The sequence below is a fragment of the Balaenoptera physalus genome, assembly GCF_965194825.1.
Source record: "Balaenoptera physalus genome assembly, chromosome: 5".
In the NCBI taxonomy this organism is placed as follows: Eukaryota; Metazoa; Chordata; class Mammalia; order Artiodactyla; family Balaenopteridae; genus Balaenoptera; species Balaenoptera physalus.
Window position 1 is genome coordinate 120,875 of NC_138884.1, and position 24,585 is coordinate 145,459.

General features: G+C 42.8%; 1 long non-coding RNA gene across 3 annotated transcripts; it reads left to right on the plus strand.

Annotated features, from left to right (window-relative positions):
* Positions 1-1,978: 1,978 nt before the first annotated feature.
* On the plus strand, positions 1,979-24,192 carry LOC309660822. 3 transcript variants are annotated; one of them, XR_014263645.1, is made up of 4 exons: positions 1,979-12,236; positions 12,325-12,392; positions 18,880-20,413; positions 20,491-24,192. It is a non-coding gene; the product is annotated as an uncharacterized lncRNA (long non-coding RNA). The 3 variants fall into 3 exon arrangements; XR_014263647.1 differs by having other exon boundaries at positions 1,979-11,914; positions 20,491-24,191; XR_014263646.1 differs by having other exon boundaries at positions 1,979-12,392; positions 20,491-24,191.
* The last annotated feature ends 393 nt before the right edge of the window (positions 24,193-24,585 follow it).

Consider the following 24,585-nt stretch of genomic DNA (forward strand, 5'->3'; position numbering starts at 1 on the left):
GAGTGGAACACGTAGCATCAAATGTAGGAGATGTTCCATTTCACCGTTGATGTTCAGAAGTCCTCAAGGAGACCAAGTAGAGAATAGAGAAACAAATTAAAATAAAATAAAGTACACTTAGCCCTGGTAACTTAAGAAAAACACTATCAAACTTTGGCATGTTTCCTTCTCCAAGCACTTTTCAAGTGCAAATATTTTTGCTTTTTTTTTTAAATATATTTTTTATAAATTTATTTATTTTAGGCTGCGTTGGGTCTTCGTTGCTACACGCGGGCTTTCTCTAGTTGCAGTGCATGGGCTTCTCATTACGGTGGCTTCTCTTGTTTCAGAGCTCGGGCTTTAGGTTCGTGGGCTTCAGTAGTTGTGGCACACGGGCTCAGTAGTTGTGGCACATGGGCTTAGCTGCTCCAAGGCATGTGAGATCTTCCTGGACCAGGGTTCAAACCCGTGTCCCCTACATTGGCAGGCAGATTCTTAACCACTGCGCCACCAGGGAAGTCTCTTTTTGCTTTATTTTAAAAATCGATTTATGACTACACATTTTGTACAGTGTTGTATTTTTTGCATATAACATTTTGTGACAGATCCAATTCCACCTTCCTTGCCCATCTTCACGTTAGTTCTGTGCAGAGGAGCTGACTCTGGGGCCCAATTCTGCTTGTTGAGATGTCAGGAGAGGTTATTGGAGGCAGCAGGGAAGATACATTTATTCTGTGCAAAGAGTCAAGTACACAAGGAGAAAATCTTTTGCCATCAAAGTTTACTGCTTTGCCCCCTTCCTTGGCATTTGGTTTTGACGCCTTCTGTAGAAGCCAAATTGTGATCATGCAGTGATAAGTCAAAAAATGAACTGTCAGCGGGGTGTATGTAACAGAGCAGAAAAATGGAGAGCTTGGTTTTTGGATATATTTGCTGAGCGGCTGAACCAAAGCCAGCCAGCAGCCCCCTATCTGGGACAACTTGTTAGATGGGAAAAATAAACCACAATCTGTAAAAGTCACTAGTAATTAGGTATCTGTTATCTGGTACTTGAAGCAAGTGTGGCCCCGAGTGTGATGCATGATGCACGCTACTGGGTAACCCTCACATAGGTAAATATAAATGCTATGGAATATTTCACAGCAGATTCACCACAGGTTTTTTTTTTGTGTGTGTGTAAATTATTGTTCTGGTTTATCTGCTTTTAACGGACTGGAGGTCTGTACATTTTATAGAGAACAGGGAACACCTCTGTGCATACCAGTTTCCTGGCCTTATATCTTTAGGTAACTTCACTGAAGTGAATTTACTAGTTCAAGAGATAGGATAAACTGTAAGGCTTTCCATACATTTAAGGTAGTTAAGTTAGATAATTTTATTCACATGTTACTGAAGAAAGAATGAACACTTTCAGGGATATTAAATGATTTGCTTAAATCCACAAAGAAAACCCAGGATTTAAAGCCAAGCTTTCAGGTTCTGATTATTTCATCTTTCAAATATCCTGCAGCCCTCCACAGTGAGATCTAGGGAATAACACACAGAAGCACTCAACTATAGAAGATATTAACTATGAAATGCTTTTAGGACTCTCCACTGCCCTTTTCTGTAACTGCGTCTCCCTTTTGCTTATCTCTTGGCCTCCATCTGTCAAGCATTTTCTGCTCAGGTCTCCAGGGGGTCCAACCAGGACCTCTCTGCTCAGGGTCATCTGATAAACTGCATCTCTTTGAGACTATTAATCTTCTGGAGTAGTTCTCAAACTTTGACCACAGAACTCTAAGACCACGGGTCCCTGAGATCATTTTAAGGGACCCATGAAGTCAAACTATTCCTATAGTTCATTTGCCTTTTCCACTACGTTTTATCTACAGCGATGGTATAAAAGCAATGAGAGCTAAACTGCTGACGTCTTAGCGTAAAACAAAGCATTGACACCAAAATATACTAGTACTCACTGTACATTTTACTGTCACAAATTAACTATTTTTTTAAAAAGGTCAGTTTCAGGCTTCCCTGGTGGCGCAGTGGTTGAGAATCTGCCTGTCAATGCAAGGGACATGGGTTCGAGCCCTGGTCTGGGAAGATCCCACATGCCACAGAGCAACTAGGCCCGTGAGCCACAATTACTGAGCCTGCGCATCTGGAGCCTGTGCTCCGCAACAAGAGAGGCCACGATAATGAGAGGCCCGCACACCGCGATGAAGAGTGGCCCCCGCTTGCCACAACTAGAGAAAGCCCTCACACAGAAACGAAGACCTAACACAGCCAAAAATAAAGAAATAAATAAATAAAATTAAACTTAAAAAAACAAAGGTCAGTTTCATTTGAGTGTTCTTTTTTTTTAATTAATTAATTTATTTATTTTAATTTTTAGCTGCGTTGGGTCTTCGTTGCTGCATGCGGGCTTTCTCTAGTTGCGGCGAGCGGGGGCTACTCTTCGTTGCAGTGTGTCGTCTTCTCATTGTGGTGGCTTCTCTTGCTGTGGAGCACGGAGCACTGGCTTCAGTAGTTGTGGCACGTGGGCTCAGTAGTTGTGGCTCGTGGGCTCTAGAGTGCAGGCTCAGTAGTTGTGGCACACGGGCTTAGTTGCTCCGAGGCATGTGGGATCTTCCGGGACCAGGGCTCGAACCCGTGTCCCCTGCATTGGCATGCAGATTCTTAACCGCTGCGCCACCAGGGAAGCCCCCATTTGAGTGTTCTTGATGAAGCAATAAACATTTATTTTATTAAATTCCCATCCTTGAGGGCAAGTCTTCTTAACATTCTGTGTGACAAAATGGGAAGGTCCCATAAAAAACTTCTGCTTGCATTCCAAAGTAGAATGGTTGTCTTTAGAAAAAGCTCTTATGTGATTAAGTTGTAAGCTGAACTAGCTGATTCTTTATTAGAAACACATTTTTACTTGAAAGACTAACCGACAGACCATGGTTATTCACACTTGGGCACTTGACAGATATTTTTGTGAAAATGAGCAGAGTGAACCAAACAGTATTGTTGTCAACAATACAATTCAAGATGTTAAGCAAAAATTAGAGTTTTAGAAAACTCGGCACCTGAGAGCTTGGCACCCTCTTAATTGTTAAGGACTTTCCTGATGAGATTGATGGTGATGTTAGTGAATATGGTGTTCTGATATTGTATATTGAATTTGGAAGATCTTTATAATTTAGCAAACCAATATTTTTCGAATGATCAGTATGTAGGGTTACAAAATAAAGCACAGGAGAAGACCCGTTCAAATTGCAAGGTAGAACAATGGATTTTGATGTATCAAAATACAAAAAGTTATTAATATGACTGACTCCATATTGCACTAGCCTGTAAAAAAATACAAGTTGTTAAGTTCTGGTGTAGTAGCAAAAAGAAGATCCACAATTATCTTTCCAACTATGTCTGGGGGAGATCAAATTGTCGTCAAATGCTTCAACCAAAGCAGCACATTCAAATGGATGGAACACAGAAGTAAATATGAGAACTTAGCTGTAATCGATCCAGCCAGACACTGAAGACATTTATGAAATATAACAATGCCACCCTTCTCAACAATTTTTTGTTTGGAAAAATATGTTTTTCATAAAATATGCTATTTCTTAATATCTAACAGGTTTTTTATTATTTAAAACACTTTAAGATAGTTTTTAAATTGCCTCATTTTACATTTCTAACATTGTATCTATGTATACATCCTACAAAAACAAATGTCTTTGGGGTCCTCAAAAAACTTTAAGAGTATAAAATATTCCTGGGATCAAAAAACTTAAAAAACTTGGTCTAGCATATCTGCTTTCCAGGTTGCGCTTGTGTTTTTACTACATCCCTTCCTTTTTTAAAAAATCCAAAGTAGAGAATTTCAGCTGTCTTTCAAATGTCATGACTGCGAACATGAGGGAAGTAGCTTTTATTAAAGACAAGTTTAATGGCTCGCTGAAGTGTCTTCTTCTGCAGAAGCATAAAGTGATTCTTCGGGGCAGGAACACCCACAACCCCCTTTTTGAACTAAACCTCAGGTGGCTAAAGGACCTGACAGGATCGGCCTGTTCCTCTTAGAATTTCCAAAAAGAGGTGATAGAAAAGCTGCAGATGGACTTATGTCTACAAATAGAAGGAGACTTAGTGAATTCAGTCCCACTCGTTTGCTATGTAAATAAGGGGACTGAAGCCCAGAAGCGCTATGGGATGGCTATGCAGACACACAACAAGGTGGCGCAGCTCGAACTGGAGACTCTTTGTCTCTTTCTGTGGTACCACATATTTAGAAGATAACTTTTTTTAAAAAATTGTATTTTTGCTTTTTGACATTATGGTGGGGTTGACCGTAATCTCATCTCAGCTAATGACTTCATCTTTCACATGATTTCTTGTGGGTAGGCTACTACACAATTACTGGTAGTACAGCATAAATTCCAGAGCTATTGTTAACTTGAAATGATGACTCAGTGCAGGATGACCTTTGCTTATCAAATATAGAAACAGAAGTTCCTCCAGATATTCATGCATTCTACATGCCTGCAGGTCTGCACAAGCTTCGGGAGTCCCCGTGAGTTCGCGTCAATGCTTAACTCAAGCAACTTTTGTCTTGTAACTTTTCCATGTCCTTCCTTCTTTCTGTCCCATGACGTGGTAGAGACTAAAATGTATTTTCTCTACAGAGGCTATGTCACATAAGGAAAGCATATTACGTTTTTCAAAGTCATGCAGTCTTTTATCACTGAGAATATTTAATGTGCTGAAAAATAAACTAATTTAATTAAAATAAGAATAATCATGCCAGTTGGATTCCTTCCTATATGAATTTATTTCATTTTTGCTGTCTTGTAACCACATATTAGACCCATAACCTGGAACAAATTCTCACAGAGGCCTGTAATTGATCATAAAGTAAATAAACAGGAAAGTGTGAACAAAAATAAAATATACATAATGCCACAAGTGGGGAAAAACAACTCAGAAGAATGTCTCCCACTTGGGAATGTCTCCCAAGTTTATGTGGCCTTAGCAGCAGCTGGGCGCACGTGTAACTGAGTATAACCACCAGGGCGGTGAGTATGCAGCACTGTGTGATGTGAACATTCGACAATCACCTTTTTAGTTTTATTAGTGTGGACTATCCAATAGTTTAATTCACAAGACAGATTTACTTTGAAAATTAAAAATACCAGTATCTTGTGAGTGTGGGTGAAGGTGGTAGTGGGGTATGTGGTATATATACTAGAAAATAGCCAGTGTTTCACCATATGTTCTCAAAACTCAGTTATTTTGAAGAGTTGGAAAAAAAATTCTTGGAACCTTCAGGTAGTCAAATGATCTTCTTACATTGCATCTGATAAATCACTTGGTGCTATTGTGGGCATAACTATATAAAAAATAACTGGCGCCCCTCCTACCTTTCCTTGCCAACACACAAATGCCCATAGAAACTCAATATTATCCTAGGATGAAAACCAACACATTTTCTGGAAGATTATTTGTATTACTTATATGGCCAAAATTTTTTTTTTGATAAATATCCTTGGTTATTTTTAGTGATCGGCAAGCTCATTTTGTTCTCTGAAAGAATTCTCTCTTCAGAGCTCTACTATCTCTGTTTGATGGATTCCTCATACATTGGAAAGGGGCAGTAACATTTTTTCCCCAAAGTGGAGTTTAATAAAGTTAGTATATCTGGACCTATTGTAAAGGTATCAATTATCCAAAGGATGAATAAGACTTTTTGTAAGGGAGTCTCACCCACAGTTATAGCTAAAGATAGAATTATATAAACGCTTTGAGTACAAGTTAATGTTTGTCTGTCTTTTTTTTTTTAATTTATTTATTTAATTTGTTATTATTATTTTTTTTGGCTGTGTTGGGTCTTTGTTGCTGCGCATGGGCTTTGCAGTGTGCGGGCTTCTCTTGTTGCGGAGCATGGGCTCTAGGCGCACGGGCTTCACTAGTTGTGGCTCGCGGGCTCTAGAGCACAGGCTCAGTAGTTTTGACGCACGGGGTTAGTTGCTCCGGGGCATGTGGGATCTTCCTGGACCAGGGCTCAAACCCGTGTCCCCTGCATTGGCAGGCGGATTCTTAACCTCTACGCCACCAGGGAAGTCCTTGTCTGTCTTTTAAAAATCAAAATTTTAAAGCCATGAGGATCTTGGTGAACACATTTGTTTTATTATTTAGAGCAGATGATAAATAGAAAAACCTACTCTGACAATAGATTCTTTCCAAGCTTAGTTATCTGAACACCTCAGCAGCATTGCCAATCATTATGTTTGTTTATATTTAATATTAATGAAGATGCCTGATATTTGGGCCAGAAAATGATGTAGCTGCTCCACTGGGCTGCTGTTTCGAAGACTGTGTTCTTTCAATCAATGATAGTATTGTCTTAGGTCTTCGGAATGCTCACTTTAATAAACTCGAAGGTGAAAACAACATTAAAATTATAAAATTTCTATTTTTTTTTATTAATTAATTAATTTATTTATTTATTTATTTTTGGCTGTGTTGGGTCTTCGTCTCTGTGCGAGGGCTTTCTCCAGTTGTGGAGAGCGGGGGCCACTCTTCACCGCGGTGTGCGGGCCTCTCACTGTCGTGGCCTCTCCCGTTGCGGAGCACAGGCTCCAGACGCACAGGCTCAGTAATTGTGGCTCAGGGGCTTAGTTGCTCCGCGGCATGTGGGATCTTCCGAGACCAGGGCTCGAACCCGTGTCCCCTGGATTGGCAGGCAGATTCTCAACCACTGCGCCACCACGGAAGCCCTAAAATTTCTATTCTTTGTCACTCATTCATTTGAGCATTTATTGCCCACTTACTCTGTGATAATTACTCCTTTAAACACTGGAGATCAAATATTGATATCTATCTATGTTTCTATCTATGTATCTATCTATGTATCTATCTATCTATGTATCTATCTATCTACCTATGTATCTATCGACTGCACCGCCTAGCTTGCAGTATCTTTGTTCCCCAACCAGGGGTCGAACCCAGTGCCCAGAAGTGAAAGCACAAAGTCCTAACCACTGGACATCCAGGGAATTCCCTCGATATCTATATATGAAAAAAAAAAAAAAGTATGGCTTCTGCCTTTGAGGAGCTTACAGTCCAATAAAGTCCAGAGACCATTATGGCTAGGGTGTTAGCTCATCAGACATCTTTGTCAATGTCTGGGTGTGTGTTACTGTGAATTCTGCTTGGAATGTGTCAAGGGTTAATTGGGAAAAGCAGGTTGAAGGAAGGGTAGGGAGGACTGAATGCAGTGCATTTATTTCACATTTTTGGACCGTCCGGCCCTAGCAATAGTCCCTCCACTGTCTTTGCCCTAAAGTTGTTTAGAAAAAGCCAAAAGCCAGAGAATAAAACACACTTTAAAAAAAGTTATAGCTACGAGAAAGAAATGTATAGCACAACTGCTAGAAGATATATTGTCAGGGCACAATTTGAGAGGATATAATTTCAGTCCTGAAACTATTACCTTTAGGAGAGCGAGAAAACCCACCCATTAAAGATCTTTTTTTTAAATTTATTTATTTATTTATTTATTTTTGGCTGGGTTGGGTCTTCGTTGCTACCCACAGGCTTTCTCTAGTTGCAGTGAGCGGGGGCTACTCTTTATTGTGGAGCAAGGGCTCTAGACGTGCAGGCTTCAGTAGTTGTGGCACGCGGGCTCAGTAGTTGTGGCTCGCGGGCTCTAGAGCGCAGGCTCAGTAGTTGTGGCACACGGGCTTACTTGCTCCACGGCATGTGGGATCTTCCCAGACCAGGGCTCGAACCCGTGTCCCCTGAATTGTCGGGTGGATTCATAACCACTGCACCACCAGGGAAGTCCCAAGATCTTTGACATGAGAAAAATTTAAGTACTCTGGGGAGAGTTTGATGATCTCTGATAGTTTGGTTTACTGTCTGAAAGCTGTTTAGCAGTGCCAAACAGGCCCCAAAAAAGGGGGGCCAAGGGCTCAACTGTGACGATTGCGATGTCTGAATACCAGTCACAGGCACAGTCTCGCTCTGAGCCTCTGCTGCGGTGCAGCCTCAAGAAACTGGCGTTTGTGTTTCTTCCCTCCCAGCCTCCACCCTGGTCACCCCTCCCCTGTGGCTGTCAGTCCTCCTTAATGCAACCGTTCAGGTAACATGAGCTGCTTGGAAGCTCTCTCAAAGGATTCTGGTTGTGATAATACCTCTGCCTGGGTAGACACTGATGATCTTGAAGAAAACAGTAAACTTCTGAGGGAAATCCATCATGTATATGCTAAAATCTTGGTGCAGTGACATCACTGGACGAGAAGCAAATAAACACAAAGACTCCCTATTTAGCCCTTGCCTAAAATTAAGAGGGTAGTGATAGCAGTAGTGGTGACCAAGAGGAAGGGAAAAAGGAAGGATCAGACAATGTTTAAAAAAGAAGAAAACCTTGCATGGAGAACACATGTTTATTCTAGGGGGGCTCAGTTTTCAGTTTAGATTCCAAGCAAAAAATTTCTCATCCTTCCAAAAGATTATGGAATAATCCTAATCAACCTGCCCTCTTACTTCATCACAGTGCAGAAGTCCTGTTCTTAGGGGCCTGGGAAGTTTGTAACCTGGGATTCCCGTCTACTGGACTTCAGGAAATACAGCACCCTTTGAAATGTGCATATTGTGTGTGTAAATGTACATTTTCTACTGAGAAGGCTTATAGTTTTTATTAACTGCTCAAAGGACCCTCTGACTCCAAAAAATTTAAAGCCACTCTTGCTTATAAAACACTCTTAATCAGAAAATACAAAGGATTCATTATAGATCGAGAGCGTGACAATATCACCCAACCCACTTGTATTCTGAATTGTATTTTCAGAATACAGTTTCCACAGAAATGTCTGGATAAAGAGAAATTGCCTAGAAGCTGCCCTTTAAATACTACATGAGCAACGTCCTAGAGTCATGAGATCCCAAGCAGGAAGTAGTTACCTACCAGCAATGCACATGAGACTAGAGCCATGTGGAAACCAGAAAGGTAGATAAAAGGTGATCAGATCAAGTCCCTTAGTCACACTACATTTGGGAGTGTTAAGCTACTATCTACCGGGCATCTACTACATGGCAGTTACTGAACTAGACACTATGTATACGTTAATTTACACATGTCATTTTCATATATAACAACAGATTCAGTAACTTTCTTCTTGCTGTTTGGGTGTTTTCTGCGGGTCCCTGGGGCTCAGACCATAAACTACAGCATCACTATATGAGTCAGCTCAGGCTGCCATAACAGAGTACCCCAGGCTGGGTGGACCTAAAAGCCGAGAACAGCAAGCACTTCCACCCCCCAAGGCAAAGTACTGGATCACTTATATAAGATGGACCGGGAAGCAGTGAGTCCAAACCTGTCAGCACCAGCCAATCACTCCCCTCTAACCTATGAAGAGAGCTACGGAGCCCAGGGGGGTCAGGGGGCTCATTTTGGAGCGGGCGGCTGATGTGCCGGGGACTTCCCCACCTCACCACCACCGCTCTCCCTCTCACCAAGGGACAGAGATTCAAGAACATTCCTCAGAGTGCTGGCATGCATTCCCCGCCTCACCACCACCGCTCTCCCTCTCACCAAGGGACAGAGATTCAAGAACATTCCTCAGAGTGCTGGCATGCATTCCCTAGGGCTGGGGAAACACAGGCAGGGGCTGTTCTTGCTAGGAGAGATCTAATGATAAGAGGCTGTCTGGAGCTGGAAGACCAAGAGCGCAAGTTATACTTCCATCCATGGCAGAGCAAAAATGGATCTTTGCTATGGACCAATTATGGACTTCATGGAAGGGACACAGCCTGGAGTCGTTTGGAAGGGACCCTACCCAGGAGGACTGTCTAGAGGTAAGATGGGTCCCACAAAGGGAGGAACCACCAGAAGTTCAAGTGCTGAGTGGGGAGTCATAAATGCCCTGATGGCTGGACGCACGGCCTGCAGCACTGCAGTAACCAGTGTGGAATCAGTAAAGTCTGCTTGGACCTCTGTTTTGTTTAAGGGGTACCAACACCATGCTGCAACTATGTCAATCAGGAGGGACATTTTCCCCTGTCTTTCTTGTCTTCTACACTCCACCTTAGAATATACCAAAGCAGCATCACATAAGTGGAAAAGGTGGAGAAAGGGGGAAAAAAAGAAGCCAACCATCTCCCCCCACTGGCCCACCCGCCGTGAGCTTCCTGAAGCAGGTGTTAGTTGGTGGAGGGAGAAGAGGAATTGGGCAAGAATTAAAATGTTATTATGGTGGATGGAACTGAACTCAACTTTTATATAATACAAAGGTAGTGTGACTATACCTCTGATTTGCATGTGGCAGCCCTAATTTTCACCTCATGCCCTCATGTAGATAAGAGCCATCCTTTTCACTTTCAACAGGGACATGGTTCAGATGATAAATTATATGGTATCCAATCCAAGAATGACGCAAAAATGTATGGTATCTAGTTTGGAAATTTCATCCACAGATGAGAAGAACTAGTGAATCTTTCAGACACAAAGCAGAGGTGGTAAGAAGGGTGCTTTGTTTCTTACATATGAAGTAAATATAACAGCATGCTAGGAGAAAAAAGAGGAATTTTGTTCGTGGTATGTTTTATGAAGATAGTTATAGTAAACTTTGTAATTAGCATGCTAGATTGTATCTTTCTTTCTAAATGCAGTCATACTTAAGAGATTGTTTTACAGTTTTGATCTTGTTTCCAGGTAAATGGGACCTTTTTTTATTGTTACATAGCGTTATCAAGATCTGTATGAAACCTGCTTAACTATTACAATCAAGATTCTGGTTACCAGGGACTTCCCTGGTGGCACAGTGGTTAAGAATCTGCCTGCCAATGCAGGGGACACGGGTTCAAGCCCAGGTCTGGGAATATCCCATATGCCATGGAGCAGCTAAGCCCATGCGCCACAACTACTGAGCCTGTGTGCCACAACTACTGAGCCTGTGCTCTAGAGCCCGCGAGCCACAACTACTGAAGCCCGTGTGCCTAGAGCCCGTGCTCCGCAACAAGAGAAGCCACCGCAATGAGAAGCCCGCGCACCACAACGAAGAGCAGCCCCCGCTCACAGCAACTAGAGAAAGCTCGCGCACAGCAGCAGACCCAACGCAGCCAAAAATAAATAAATAAATAAATAAATTTATATATTAAAAAATCTGGTTACCATAATGGACAAAATAATGTAAGCAGATTGTGTTACACAATTTTTTATCTAAAGGTTATTTCTATCTGGATGCATTTCTCATTACATAAGGGACAAGAAAACCGGGGAAAATTCTACAAAATTCTTGCCCTAAATAATTATACTTAGAAAATATTTCTGTCATTTCAACTGAAAATATCTCACTTTGTATGTATGGCTGTTTTGCAGAAAATTACTTTCAATTAATTGGTTTTAAAATTAAAATATTCATGTAAATAAAGATACGTAAATATTTTAGCTGTGGATTACATTGTAGAAGCATAATTTGTTGTAGAGACCATCCTCTTCCATCAAAACAGTCTGAGGAAACAGGTGTAGAATAGATTATATTCCATTTAAAACATTGCTTGCTTTACTGTTTTTAAATAGGCTTATGTGAAACTGTGCCCGCTGGGAAAAAATGAAATCAGAATGAATCATACACCCAAAGGTCATTGATCTAAAAATACAGGTCCTGTGAAAGGGATAAACATGTTCAACTTAGTGGAAGTCATCAAGTGAGAGGACTTGAGAATCCTTCCAAACCGTTTAAGCCTCCGAGGTTGTTAATTAATTTATCAGGAGCAGAGAAGGCAGCCACTGCCTGGTGCCCTGTGTCGGCGGGGAGCAGAGCAGATGCAAAGTGACCCTGCCAAGGAGGGACCGAGATCAAGGGGCTCCGCTCCGCACGGCAGGGAGGGAGAAGCATCTGCGCGAACACCCGGGAGAGCTGAGCCTCGGTCCCCAGGCTTCTCGGGAAGGCAGACCTGACAGGTGCGCAGGAAGCGCTGGGATGGTGGCGCTGGGCGGCTGCACTTCCGCAGCAGAAAACTAGCTGGTGGAAGCAGGCCAGCGCTGTTGTCATCAGGGCAGCAAACAGAGCCCGCAAAGCGAGGAGAGTCCGGCGTCCCTCCTGTAGACGCTGCTGCAGTTGTTCTGGACGGAGAGGGCACTGCTAAAGGAGCAGGGAGGGACCTGCTGGTGCGGAAGGAGGTGGCAGGAGTTGCTAGTTTGTCTTTTTTTTTAATTGTATTTTTGTAACCGAGCCGCTAACCAACAGACGACGTTCTCTGATAAGTATGAGAGAGAATATTAGGTATGATTTCAGAGTTGTGATAGCTTGATGTAAACAGTTGCCTTGCCTCACAGAAAGCTAACGGGGTAGATAGATCTCTCTTTTACAGATGCTTCGGTAACAGAAAACTGTCTTTGGATGATACTGCTTCTTGGTGAATAAGTGTACACAAATAAGGTGGGTTTATCAATGGTGGGGCAGTGAGATCTGTTTACTCTGGGGGCAGGCTGTTTAGGGACATGTCGTTAGAGAGTGAAAAATAATAATAAAACCAATAAAAGTCAGGGTGACGTTTATTATCACTGTGCTGGTGATTATTAACATTATCGGTAATAAAATACTCTTCCCTGTCAGAAAGAACCCTGCCATCCTCTGACTTCCTCGAGCTCCAGTATTTCCTCGGTATCCTCAGGGCACCGGTTCTAGGACGCCCGCAGATACCAGAATATAAGTCATTTATATAAAATGGCCCCCCAGTATCCACGGCTCCACATCCATGGATTCAACACATCAAGGACCGCGGATATGGAGGGCCGACTGTATGTATATGTGTGTCTGTACAGAAAAATCTGCAGACACACACACTCACATACAAAGGACCACATGGAGATCTAACTTTATTGAGAAGTTTATTCACATTTAAATTGGCAAAATGACCTTCTCAAGTTCAAATATAACCCGGTCCAGGGCTCAACACTAGTCTGCCACAAAATCCTATTGTCTCATTGAAAGGATAACAAAAAAATATATATATTTTTTAATTTAATTTATTTTTTTTTTTGTAATAGAATCTCTCCATAGGGTTGATCTCTTAAGTCTGTGAGGTAAATCTTCAATTAGTAGATGAGAATATCACAGATTACGGTTAATAATTTTCCCAGTGTCATACAGTTAGTAAACTGTAAGGTAGGAAATTTAATTCAGGTCTTCTGAATCTAATACTTTACTACGATTATAATAAAATATTATTTTAGTAAAGTGTTTTCATAAATTCAGTGATTTTTTAATTAAAATTATCTCTCTTAATATAAGTAACTATTTAAAATTCAACTCATTTTCTTTGACATATAGAATCAAGGGAAAAAACTAATTTTATTTAAATTCTAATCAAAGTTTTCTTTGCTCTAAGACATGTGAAGTCTATGAAATTGCAGATGCCGCAAAATAAATTTTTATTTATGAAGACATAAATATAAAATACTTACAATCACAAGTGTATACATATATCCTCACATCTGTGGTTGTGTATGTGTATGTTTCTGCTCCCTACTATACACTTAATCAGTCAATAGCACATGGGCTCTGAGCTGTTAATATTTAGATCTTGTAATGAGTAGAACTCAAGAAATGCATTTTCACAGAGACTACCAGAGGATAATTTCTGAAACACCTAATTGACAAATACAAATCTCTAAAATATTCAGTAATAGCGAATTTGTCTTCAATAGTGAATTCTTTTTTTAAAATTTATTTTATTATTATTTTATTTATTTTTATTTTTGTCTGTGTTGGGTCTTCGTTGCTGCGTGCAGGCTTTCTCTAGTTTCGGTGAGCAGGGGCTACTCTTCATTGCAGTGCACAGGCTTCTCAGTGCAGTGGCTTCTCTTGTTGCGGATCATGGGCTCTAGGTACGTGGGCTTCAGTAGTTGTGGCTCGCAGGCTCTAGAGCGCAGGCTCAGTAGTTGTGGTGCACGGGCTTACTTGCTCCACAGCACGTGGCATCTTCTCAGACCAGGGCTCAAACCTGTGTTCCCTGCATTGGCAGGCAGATTCTTAACCACTGTGCCACCAGGGAAGCCCAATAGTGAATTCTTTTAGTCTAAAAAATGAGTCTAATTTAATTAGTATTAGAATAAGCCTAGAGATAATTTTGGATGTATTAAAAGAAGCATTACATAATCATTGCAGTGAAGAACTCCATCAGTATATACAGTCAATGGGGAAAATGGACGAGTAAACCTACATCTACTTATCCTTTTGTTCAGTGCTCTGTTCAAGGAGCTTTGGCAACATGGGAGAAGGTCATCCACATACAATCAGGTGTCATGGAAAGTGGTCTGATCTGGGTTATGAAGGTGAGAGTTTCCTTTCTAAAGGGGGGAAGGGGGAGTAAGAAAACTGGTGATGAAGACAGAGGGGACTGTCGTAGATGTCATGAAGGTGTCATAGAGCATGGTAAGTCTGGGGAAGCAAGTTGGTCACGGCCGTATCACAGGTTGATCAATGTAGAGGAGCTGGAGCTGGGTGATGTGGAAAGTAGACAGATCCAGAGTGTTAAGAAAAGGAATTTGAATTTATTTTCTATCTGTGGGGAAGAAAGGCAAAAGCTGATAATTCTCCTCCAAAATCTTTCTTTCTGGGTCATCGTCTCTCTCAGGACAGGGTGTCGCCACATGACTGAGTTCCAGTGAATGGAAAGAGCAGAGACAGATGTCCCTCCTGTGGGTGTGTCCACTCTCTTTCCTCCGCTGGCCCCCTGGGATGGTGACGCTCTGAGCATTGTTGGATGCCATGTGTTGAAAGTTCCAGAACCTCTATTGGCCTGATTGCTGCCACTAACTCTTGACCTAAACTATTGCGTTACCAATGTGCGGTTATTACGACCAGGTCTAGTTATTAAAGAAGTTTGGACAACCCTAACTAAATTTGGAATACACTGGTATATTTCAATCTGGGTTGTGTTATAATCAGACTGTACTTTGGAATTATATCTTTAGCAGCAATGATAAGGATGGGAGGGAATCACTTAGGAGGCGACTGTGATAGATTTGGTGAGGACCTGGACTGAGAAAGACAGAGAGTTTTATCTGATGGACAGAAAGTTTCCCACCCTAACCCCCTCCTCCTCCCTCCTTCCCTCCCTCCTTCCTTCCTTCCCTCCTTCCCTCCCTCCTGTCCTTCACTTCTTTTTAAATCTGAGAGATATGGTGATATATATCTGCCAAATAAAAAGGCAATGGCAATTAATATAAATGGAAAACTTGCAAACCCAAGATCTTTAGCAGGTGAATCTGTAAGAGCTGGTGATTGACTGGATGTGGTAGATGAATGACACAAAGAAGTCTAGAGTGACCCACAAGTCTGGCTTGTGTAAGTGATTAGACACTGTGTAGGAAATTTAGAGAAGGACCATGATTGAGATGCACAGGGAATAAGTTAAGTATTGAGCACATTGACTTTGATTTGGCACTAAAGCACTGAAGAACTGAGGAAGACATGTCTAAAAGATAAGTCGATTTGGAGTTTAGGCAAGAGGTCTGGGCTGTTGATAACTTTGTACTGTCATTTTCATGTGAAGCAATGAAAACTGGCTGAGGGAATGGCACAGGCCCTCAAACTGGTGATGGGAAATACTGATTTAAAGACGGACAGAAGGAAAACAGATGACCTCAGAGAGTGAAAGGAGTGGCCAGAAGGATGGGAGAAAAAGCAAAATAGCAGGAGATGAATCACCAAAGCTAAAGAAAAAGAGAATTCAGGGTCCAAAATTCCACAAAGAAATTCAGATAAGGACTAAAAATAGTTCATTAGATAATACGTCTTGAAGGTTGACCTTACAAAGAGCAGTTGGCATGCAGTGGTGGTGACAGAAGTCCCAGCGGACTAAGCCACGGCGGATGAAGGGCTCTACAGGACAGACAGCGACCTCAAGCAGTGGATGATTGGATCACAGCCGCAGAGGGATGTTGAGTCAAGGCAGAGATGAGAAGTTTTCTTTTGAATTGAGGACCCTTTACCATATTTACACTGTGAGAGATAAGAACAGTTCTGCAGATCTAGAGGGGGAGGTGCTATCTGATGGGTTAAGTCTCTAAAGCCAGGGAGGAGAAGGGTGTGTAGGTTTCCCTTGGGCAGGAAGTGATGCCTCTTCCTCCCTGAGAGCGAGGAAAGTAAGAGCTGAAGTTTATACAGATTACGTAGCAAGACATTCAGGAGAGACCTCCTCTGAAGGTTTCTCTTTCTGTGATAAAGAAAAAGAAACGAGTGAAGGGAAAATGAAATGATACAGAGAATGAAACTGTAAATGAGGGAGAAGGTGATGGGATGGTAGATCTGGACATTTGTGGGAAAGCACACTGACCAGGGCATAAAGGGATTTGCTGGGTTGCACTGAGCGCCCAGATGGGGCTGGATACCACGGCTTTGCAGGGCCACCTATGTCCACTTGTGTGATTTTCTCCAGCCCAGCAGGATAGTTGGGGGCGCACTACCAGCACACCCAGGTGATGGTTTCAATCCAGGCTGAGGCTTGCAGGGTTTTTTAGGGGAATGAACAGGGCAGCAAAAGAGGTAAGTAATGCTGAGTGGTATCTCCACTAAAATGTCCTGTATGAATGTTGTTCATAATGTCAGCCAATAAATTGCTTTAGATTGTGTTACGCACAGTGTGGACATAATGAGTTGGCACACAGGGTGGAAATGCAGTACCAGAGGGACAAAAATAAAAGCCTGTTTTAATGACTGACTTTTGGTCCATAAAACTTTATTTGAGATGTTAAGGGCTAGCCAATGTATTTTACTGCAGTCTTTAAGTGGGCATCTGGTACTGCCCTAAACTAACATTTATATTTCTAACAGCTTTCCAAAAGACGACCGCTAATTCCATCCTGATGTGCTGGTTCGCCTTTCTATAAAAACAGCCTAAGTTCTTGAACTTGAAGTGGGGATAACATATTTTTGCTTTTCACATGTCATGGGTTTTATTTAGCTCCATCTTGCTCTCAGGAAAGGACAGAGTACCAGAGGGAATACATATCTTTTTGAACATTTTTCTCTTGGCTTTCTTAGCTAACTTACTGCTCATGATGCAAAATCATTCTATCTGATATAAAACCGTCAGCGTGCAAAACTTCATAATCAAAAAGAGCATGGTGCTAAATTTAAACTGGGAAAGGACTTTACCATGGAAGAGAGATTCTATTTTGTGCTCTTAGTGATAATGGAGAGTGACACGTCTTTGCCACTAGCTGGCTTTTCCTGTTGCTTCTGTTGCCAATAGCCACACTGCTCTATGGTGAGCTTAATGGGTGGTGACACGTATTGCTGCTTATGTTAACATGAATTCTTTTGACTCACCCCACCCTTATGAGTACGGGATGGGATGCAGATGTTTCTTGTAGTTTCGACTGTGTGCCAAGCCAAATATCACTTATGTTCTTACTGATTTATGTGAGAGCCTGTTCACTTGTGCCATGTGACTGTTTAGTGTTTTGCATGTTTATAAATGTCTTTGTGGACATACATGTGTGTATAATATGTAGGTCGGTTTACATGCTTTGGGGCCAAAGTCCTAACATTAATTACTGTAGTTGATAAAAATAACTGAGCAGTTAGTGAGCACTGCTGGGCCAGTTGCAGTGCTAAGTCAGCTGCATATGCTAGAAACCCAACATTTCACCTTTACGGATGTGGAAACTAGGAATCAGAGGTAAGGTCACAAAGCTACACTCTATCGGGTATGTTAGGGCCAGAACTGACCCTAAAGTCCAGGTTTTAAACATACACCCAATTATTCTTCTTAAATTATTCTCAAACTAGCTTTTAAGATTGACTGCAGATAATCAAAGCAAAGAAAATGAATCCCACTTCCCAAGCTGTATATACTTGAATTTTGTAATCTGTGTTATCAGATAGCAAAGGTTTGTTAACACGTGTCTGCACCAAATTATACCATTAACCTTTCCATGGGAAAAATAGCTATAAATGTTCTTCTCATTTTTAGATGATTAATTAATTTAGATGATTAATTAATTAATTATACGTATCACCTTCATTTGCCTTTTATTTATAAGACACATGCTCAAAGATTAGGAAATTGTACATGAGAATCAAAAGTCAACAACAGTTGAATTATCTAGTCAATTTAACTGTTATGTTGAAGGCTATTGTGTGGGGTTCTAAGACCTTCAAAAGAAAGCTACTTTCTGAAAGGGAAATAAGAAGAAGAAGTAATACTTAATCCTTCAGGTTGATCAGTAGGGAAATGTCCCCCGTAAACTATGATTTATAACTATACTGATGATTAAGATTTGAAAATACAGAAAAATAAGGTGATATGGTTTATGGCCTTCTGACTGGAATGCACGCGGACATCAGTCAGAAACAATGTTCTGCAAAAAAGGAGAAAAACACTTTTATATGTTTGGTTTCGTTGTTGAATTTCATGATCAAAGCTCTGTGAACAAGATATTATTGCTCCCATTTGAGGTGAGGAAATTGAGATTTGAAGAGATTTTCCTCAAGATCACAGAGCAATAATTTGACTCTAAGGTCATGCTTTTAATCCCATCTCCATGCCACTTTCCATGGATTATATAAAAAAGAGCATTTGTCAGTAAGGGTGTTTTATTGTGTCTTCAGTGATGTCCATCAAAAGTATTCTAGTTTGCTTGGTAGTTGTACCCTTATCACATTAAAAATGTTTGCATATTGTTTGATGAACTTGATAAAATTGCCTTTTCATAACTTCCCAATCCCATGATGACAAAGTAATTTTTAGATGGTAATTTTACTATATACTTTCCTATTAGGTGAAGGATGCATGAACCGTTTACAAGAGTAAGAATTGGAATTGGCTTTATATAACAATGTTTTATAAAATGTCTCTGTTTTCCTTTGCCTCATCGCCCCTACGTTAGGTGACAATATGTCTCTTTACCTGCAGAGCTAAGCACCACCTTCTGGAACCACCGTGACCATCAAGGGACCACACCCCTGCGAAGGCTGACTTGCACTTGTCCTTCTACTTTTAACTTCTCTGCTTTTTTAACTCAGTGGGTCACACAAATTAATAATGAAAATAGATTCTCATTCATTTTTGTTGGTCAAAACCAAATCAAAGGTGTGTGAGAAAGAAGGATTATGGAGAATTATGCCTGAAGTCAGAGGAGCAGGAATCAAAACGTGCAGGACCTACTTCTCTTCAGATCCAGTTATTTGACTCATCAGTTCCTCCAGACCAGAATTTCCCAGGGCAGTGGGAGAAGCTCTTGGTGATAACATACCTGAGCATGTTATTATGGACACTGAGTATCCTTTAAAAATGGTCATTTAATTTCTTGTTGAAAGCTGACAGATTCCATAGAAAATATTACACACTCGTGTTTATCAAAATGCCTGTCCCTCTGCTAGACAAAATAAGTCTCCAACTAAAGTACAGTTCAAGACGACATGGAAGAGAATTTTTCTTAAAGAAGTTGACGATGTGTGGTATCGATTTACTTTTCATTCTCCAATTATAAACAATTTGCATTTATTTTTTTCCTGACAGTGGAAGGAAAATAGTAAAGAAAAATAATTGAGTCATATGTGCTGGTCCGTTTTTATTTCAATTAAGCTAATAGAGGGCCAGTTAGCTGGAGAGTAGGGTAAGGTTGACTAGAATTACCATCCCTAAAGGCAACAGTCAGATTATTTTTACCCTGATCTGCATTATCCTCCCCCCACCAGCAAAACCAAATTCAGCTCCTTTGCAGGCGACGCAGTGGTGCAGAGCGGTGAATCATCCCGGACTAAGTTTCTTCTGACATCTCTGTGCCTCAGCTTCCTCGTCTGTCAGGAGGAATAATACCAGACGTGTTGTGATTTTTATGTGAATAAATGTTTGTGCTACTTATATGTTGGAACCCTATCCCCCAGTGTGACAGTCTTAGGATGTGGGGTCTCCGGGAGTGGTCAGGGTTAGGCGGGGTTGCCAGGACGAAGCCCTCGGGAACGGCATCAGTGCGCTTCTGCTAGGAGAGTCGAGAGAGAGCTGAAGCCCTAGCCCTCTGCCGTGGGAGGGTAGGAGAGGGTGGCAGCCTGCGGTGTGGACGAGGGCCCTCACCACAATCCAGCCGCGCTGCGTCAGTAACCGCCGTGTAGAAGGCACACAGTCTAGGCACTTGGTTAGGGCAGCGACACTGACTAAGACAAAGGGTTATAACGCGCTCAGAACGGTGCTTGGTCCAGAGGGATTTTGCCCCTGAATGTGGGATTTTAGCAGCTTCTCTTCACTGAGAAAAGGACAGAATTTGCCTTGTGTTTCCATTTGTCTGATCACAGCACTCTCCCGGAATCAGCTGAGATGAGGAATACGGACTTTCACGGGCGTCCCCTCCTCTGCCGCCCCCTCCCGCCGCGATCACTGCGCTCTTTCCACGACCGCTTCACATGCGCCTCCCGGGGCCTTCTCACTACCTGTTGCTTATTCCAAGGAGGTACTAGTTTCCGAGCTGCTGTAACAAGTTGCTACCAAGTTGGCGGCTTAAAACAGCGGAAACCTATCTTCTCACAGTTCGGGAGGCCAGAAGTTCAAACTGAGGCGTCCGCCCAGCCATGATCCTTCCAGAAGCTCCAGGGGGGAAGCGTCCCTGTGTTCTTGCAGCCTCAGGGGGGTCCTGGCGTTCTGTGCATTGTGGCAGCAGCACCCCAGGCTTCCAGGCCAGCGTCTTCCAGGCCAGCGTCTGTGTTGCTCTTCACGTTTATTAACCCTCTCTTCTCCTGTCTGTGTAATCTCCCTCTGCTTCTCGCTTATAACACTTGCGACTAGATTGAGGACCCACTCACTTCGTGCAGGATAATCTCCCCAAATCGAGATAGTTAACTTAATCACATCTGCAAAGGCCCTTTTTCCTGGTAAGGCAAGATTTACACATTCCATTGACTAGTATCTGATACCTTTGCTTTTGGGTGGCCATTATTCGGACCCCTACATAGGTGACCTCTTCTTTAAATCCACAAATGTGTTGATATTTTTCTAATGGCACTAATCTCATTTTTAAAAATAATTATGTGTCTAAACTAAACATGTGTAATTGCCTGTTACACTGTGGGTTGGATGAAAGGAAAAAAGTGTGTCCTTTTTTATCTCTGTTTTCTATCTATCCTCCATAATAACAAGTTCAGAAACTTGCATATGGCTATCAATTTTTATTTAATTACATTTAATAAGCTTTACAATTATAAATATTCCTTATGGTGACTGATATTGAAAATATAATTTACTCATTTTTGTTGTATTCTAAATCTGCTTTTGTTATATTCAAGTGCTAAGCCTTAGGTTTACCAAAACAAGAAGACCAGGTTCTTATACGCAAAGAGCCCACAGCCTAGTTGGAGAGACGGACAAATGAGGAAATGATCGCGAACAAATGTGAGGATGCTAAACACGCAGGGAAATCAGAGAGAGACCCTCCCCGGGGGTCACATATCAACTCAGAGCACAGGCGGGCCTAAAACTGCTTCTAATATAACATGCAGAGAAATCGGAGAGAGACCCTCCCCCGGGGTCACATACCAACTCAGAGCACAGGCGGGCCTAAAACTGCTTCTAATATAACCTGCAGAGGTTACATCCAATTCGCATATTTCTGATCACTAAATACTGGAATCTTGATTGACAGACTGAACATTATTCATCTGAAATGTGTATGATGTGTAATTAAAATCTAACATTTTAGTGACTGTGATCCTAGTTCTTTGACATATTATGCAGAATAAAGGCCTCCTCACTTTCTCTTTCTTTCTAAAAATATAATTCCATTTGGCTACAATGTCTTGTTCTTTGCTGAGATGATAAACAAGCATCTTATATCTTGGTTTACTGACTTATCTGCCTCCATTGTAAAAATAATTGTGTCCTCACAGGAGAGTAGAATTGTCTCACAATCTCTACTCAACCTTCTGAACTCACCCTCAAGTGAAAATCCAAGTGGGATGAAAGAGCCCTGGTCTCTTTCCTTCTGATCCTCCGGTAATTGGCCCTGTGATGTGGAGAAACACAGTGGCTACTCCTCTCATGATAGGCCTTTTAGAGTTTTTTTCTCCAAGGGGCCTAAAGGGCATTGACTTTAGTTCAGAGGGATTGCAGAGGTATGGGAATTACATTCTGGTTACTACTATATTTTCATATATGACAATTTTCTCTTCCAATAATTTATTCCCAAATGTATAAACAACAAGGATAATCTTTTTATTTGTGGCTTTCAATCTTAATAGACTTATTACATCCTGATTTTTACTACATTTTATAATACTTTTGCTCCCTTCACTCAAAAACATCTTTTATTCTGCGTGTCTCTCCCTGGTAAAAAGTTCTCACTTGGGTCTAGATAACAATAAATACAATAAACCCGTTTGTTTTGAACATTTTTGTTAAAGAAAACTTTTCCTTGACGCTTCGTAAAGACGGTAAGGAAGACTTTACTCTAGGGGGGCCCCTGAGCTAGAGAGCAGGCTCAGCTCCCGACGAAGGAAACGTGAGGACTTACGCCAGGGCCAGGTAGGGGTCAGTGCGGGGATTACTAAGAGGAGCATGCAGGCGGCGGGGATTCTGGCTAACCAGCCTGGCGGGATTCTTGCTGAAGGCGGCTCAGAGATCAGATGTCCAGGGTGGGGCATGAGGGATCTGATCAGATATCAAGAGTGGATGATTCTGGCTAAACCGACTTAGCAGGATTCTTGCTGAAATTGGACCTTATGAGGCCAGAGCCCCCGGGAGGCTTTGGGTGAGGAGGGGTCTCAGAGGAGCAGAACGAGAGTTTGATCTAGAAGAGATTCTGTCTCTTTTCTGAACATTTAGGAGGGTGTTTAAAATATCTGGTAAAATCTTTCATCATCCCATCCTGGAAGGTAACTTATGCTTACAGACACTGGATGTTTTATGTGCACGGCAGGCAGTAGTTGTTGCTCTTCTTATGTTAAAGATAAGAACGCCGAGGCTCAGAGAAGCTAGGTAACCTGTCCAAGGTCCCATAGCCAGGAAGTGCTGAAATGAACCAGTTTAGGATCACCAATGCATTATTACAATGGAGGAAGCGGGGAGCTGGAGAAGGTGACCATCTGGAGCAGATCAGCTGAGAGGATGCCAAGCCCACCCACCTACTGGGTGGGAGGGGATCCTGGGGCTGCAGAGATCTGGCTCCACCCTACCCCTGCCCCCACTTTCCTACAACAACTCCCGTTGGCCTAACCCATCAGGAAGCCAGGGGACGAGGGAGTTTTTTGATGCAGTCCACACAGGACACAGCACAGCTTGGAGGAGAGGGGAGATGATCTAGGGGAGCAAACAGGAGTCATCCAGTAGGGGGGTGATGGTTGGGGTTAGGGTAATCTGTGTCATGGGCTCAACTGTGTCTCCCCCAGTGTTCACAGGTTAAAGTCCTAATATCGAGTAGCTCAGAATGTGGCCATATTTGCAGACGAGACGGGGCCTTTATAGGGGTGAATAAGTTGAAATGTGCTCATCAGGTTGGGCCTAATCTAATACGACTGGTATCCTTAGAAGAAGAGCTTTGGACACAGACAGGAAGAGAGGGAAGATGATGTGAAGATATGGGGGGAAGACAGCCATCTACACGCCAAAAGGAGACGCCTGGAGTAGGTCCTTCCCTCGTGGTGCAAAGAAGGAACCAACCCTGTGATACCTCGATCTCAGACTTCAGACTCCAGAACTGTGAGAAAGTGAAGTTCTGTTGTTTAAGCCCCCCAGTCTGTGGTACTTTTGTTACATCAGTCCGAGAAAACTAAAATATTTAAGGGGAGGAGGGGCAAGATGGCGGAAGAGTAAGACGCGGAGATCACCTTCCTTCCCACAGATACAGTAGAAATACATCTACACGTGGAACTGCTCCTACACAACACCCACTGAACGCTGGCAGAAGACGTCAGACCTCCCAAAAGGCAAGAAACTCCCCACGTACCTGGGGAGGGCAAAAGAAAAAAGAAACAACAGAGACAAAAGAATAGGGACGGCACCTGCACCAGTGGGAGGGAGCCGTGAAGGAGGAAAGGTGTCCACACACTAGGAGCCCCTTCGCGGGCGGAGACGGCGGGTGGCGGAGGGGGAAGCTTCGGAGCCGCGGAGGAGAGCGCAGCCACAGGGGTGCGGAGGGCAAAGCGGAGAGATTCCCGCATGGAGGCTCGGCGCCGAGCAGCACTCACCAGCCCGAGAGGCTTGTCTGCTCCCCCGCCGGGGCGGGCGGGGCTGGGAGCTGAGGCTCGGGCTGCGGTCGGATCGCAGGGAGAGGACTGGGGTTGGCCGCGTGAACACAGCCTGAAGGGGCTAGTGCGCCACAGCTAGCCGGGAGGGAGTCCAGGAAAAGTCTGCAGCTGCCGAAGAGGCAAGAGACTTTTTCTTACCTCTTTGTTTCCTGGTGCGCGAGGAGAGGGGATTGAGAGCGCCGCCTAAACGAGCTCCAGAGACAGGCGCGAGCCGCGGCCGTCAGCGCGGACCCCAGAGATGGGCCTGAGACGCCAAGGCTGCTGCTGCCGCCACCAAGAAGCCTGTGTGCAAGCCCAGGTCACTCTTCACGCCGCCCCTCCCGGGAGCCGGTGCAGCCCGCCACGGCCAGGCTCCCGTGATCCGGGAACAACTTCCCCGGGAGAATGC